The sequence below is a fragment of the Chrysochloris asiatica genome, unplaced genomic scaffold (genome assembly GCF_000296735.1).
Source record: "Chrysochloris asiatica unplaced genomic scaffold, ChrAsi1.0 scaffold00089, whole genome shotgun sequence".
In the NCBI taxonomy this organism is placed as follows: Eukaryota; Metazoa; Chordata; class Mammalia; order Afrosoricida; family Chrysochloridae; genus Chrysochloris; species Chrysochloris asiatica.
Window position 1 is genome coordinate 1762546 of NW_006408607.1, and position 2313 is coordinate 1764858.

General features: G+C 38.8%; 1 pseudogene; it reads left to right on the forward strand.

Moving 5' to 3' along the window:
• Positions 1-1853, forward strand: part of LOC102827533 — a 120094-nt pseudogene extending 118241 nt beyond the window's left edge.
• Positions 1854-2313: the final 460 nt, after the last annotated feature.

Genomic DNA, 2313 nt, shown 5'->3' on the forward strand with positions numbered 1-2313 from the left:
GAAGACCTGGTGGGCTTGAACCACCGACCTTGTGGTTCACAGCCAGTGGAATAAAAATGTGTTCTGGATAAAATGAAAATGTAAGATAAAATAGTCACCATGCTCCCCAGAAATCCTACATAGGGTGACTATGTGTTGAAATCAACTTGATGGAAGTGGGACAAGGAAGACCCATTAAGGCAATTATTATTCAAATTTACATACAAACCACTAAAGCCAAAGAAGAAGGAACTGAAAATCTCTACAAATTTCTACTGTCTGAAAGTGACCTAACATGAATGCAAAATGCAGTGGTAATTACTGGTGATTTGAATGTGAAAGTTGGAAACAAAGAGGAAATATCAGAAGTTGGAAATAAGGCCTTGATAGAATTGACACTGGAGCTCACAAGATAGAATTTGCAAGACAAACAGCTTAGTTATTGTAAATATTTTTTTTCAATAACATAAATGTTAACTATCCATGTGGATCTCACCAGATGAAATACACAGGAATGAAATTGACCACATCAGTGGAAAAGAAGAGTCTTTGGAGAAGCTCACATCAGTCAAAATCAGGTCAGGGATATACTGCAGAACAGATAATCAGATGCTCATATGCAATTAAAGTTGAAGCTGAAGAAAATTAAAACAAGCCCATGAGAGATACAATATGACATGGAATATATTCCAGTTAAATTTATAGAGCATTTTAAGAATAAATTTGATGGCATTACTATGGTGGTTGGAGAAACAGCAGTGATAATATGTCATCTGCTGGGAAGAGCTGGATTCTCATTTCAGGTCACCATCAGAAAAGCTAAATTTGTTGTACCATAAGGATCATAATATCTGATCCTGATTACAGAACTATACTACATTTCAGAATCTTAGATACCCACCTCATCCTTTCAGATTATCCCTGAAAACCTCTTAAGATTCCATCTGAGAAAACACTAGGTGTTCTTGGAAGGGGGAGAAGGAAGAAGATCACTGGTTGGAATAAAAACAAGGTTGAATGAATTCCAGAAAGCAGGGTCTCAAACTCATGGACAACAATCTGTAGAAGATTTAAAAAGCCAACTAGAAGCAACATGCATAGAAGTAAGATGAGAGGAGATTCCTCTGGAAAGAAGACAGCTGGTCCTCAACAGAAGAATCTGGAGCAATCCCTTCAAGACAGATTGGGGTGTGTGGGTTGCTCTGCTGAGGAACCCCCTTCAGGATCTGTGAGAAAGACAAGAAAGAACAAACAGAAGGGTCCTAGAAATGGGGATGGTGGAAGTACCTGTGAAGCACCTCAGCCAACTCAAAAGAAAAGGGCCTGGGTCCATTGAAAATGAGGAGGCATTTAAAAATAGATTGGAGGTTAAGGTGAAGATTCCTGAAGACTTAAAACCTTGGTTCCTCAAGGTTTTAGCCTTGGTTACCAAGCAAAAGCAGCTGTTTCAGCTCTCAGCTCAGAAAAATGTTAATGCCATTCTGAAAGAGTATGCAAATTTTAAGAGATCACAATGAAATGTCGATAATAAGGAATACGTGGTTAACAATGTTGTGGCAGGGATAAAAGAATACTTCAATGTGATGTTGGGCACTCAGCTGCTATACAAATTTGAGAGGCCCCAGTATGCTGAAATCCTCATGGCCCACCCTGATGCACAGATGTCCCAGGTTTATGGAGCGCCACATCTACTTAGATTATCTGTAAGAATTGGAGCAATGTTGGCCTATATCCCTCTTGAGGAGAAGAGTCTTGCATTATTGTTAGACTATTTGCATGATTTTCTGAAATATCTGGCAAAGAGCTCTGCAGCCCTGTTTACTGCCAGCGATTACAAAGTGGCTTCAACTGCGTACCATTGCAAAGCCCTGTGAGGATCTACTCATTGCTCACTGTAAACACTTGGATATCAGTTAACATTATTGTTTTGTTCTTCAGTTTTTTCTTGTATAATTTATGTTCTCTAAAATTGTGAATGTTATCACAGGACTTATGTTTAGGTTTGTTTTCTGTGTGTTTTAATAAATACATGAAGAAGAGTATAAGTTCCCTTTGACATTTTAATCTCAACCAGTGTAGTGTAGTGGTTAAGAATCGAGCTGTGAACCGCAAGGTCAGCAGCTCAAAACTACCAGCTGCTCCGAAGGAGAAAGATGAGGCTTTCTGCTCCCGTAAAGATTTACAGCCTCAGAAACCCTGTTCAGGGTCGGTGTGGGTTGGAACCGAATAGATGGCACTTAACGACAACAAGTGTATGCAGTAATTAGAAAAAGAGGAAATATTTAGTAGAGTAATTTCTTGCCTAATTGAAAATATTGCTTAAATGTTGGTGGT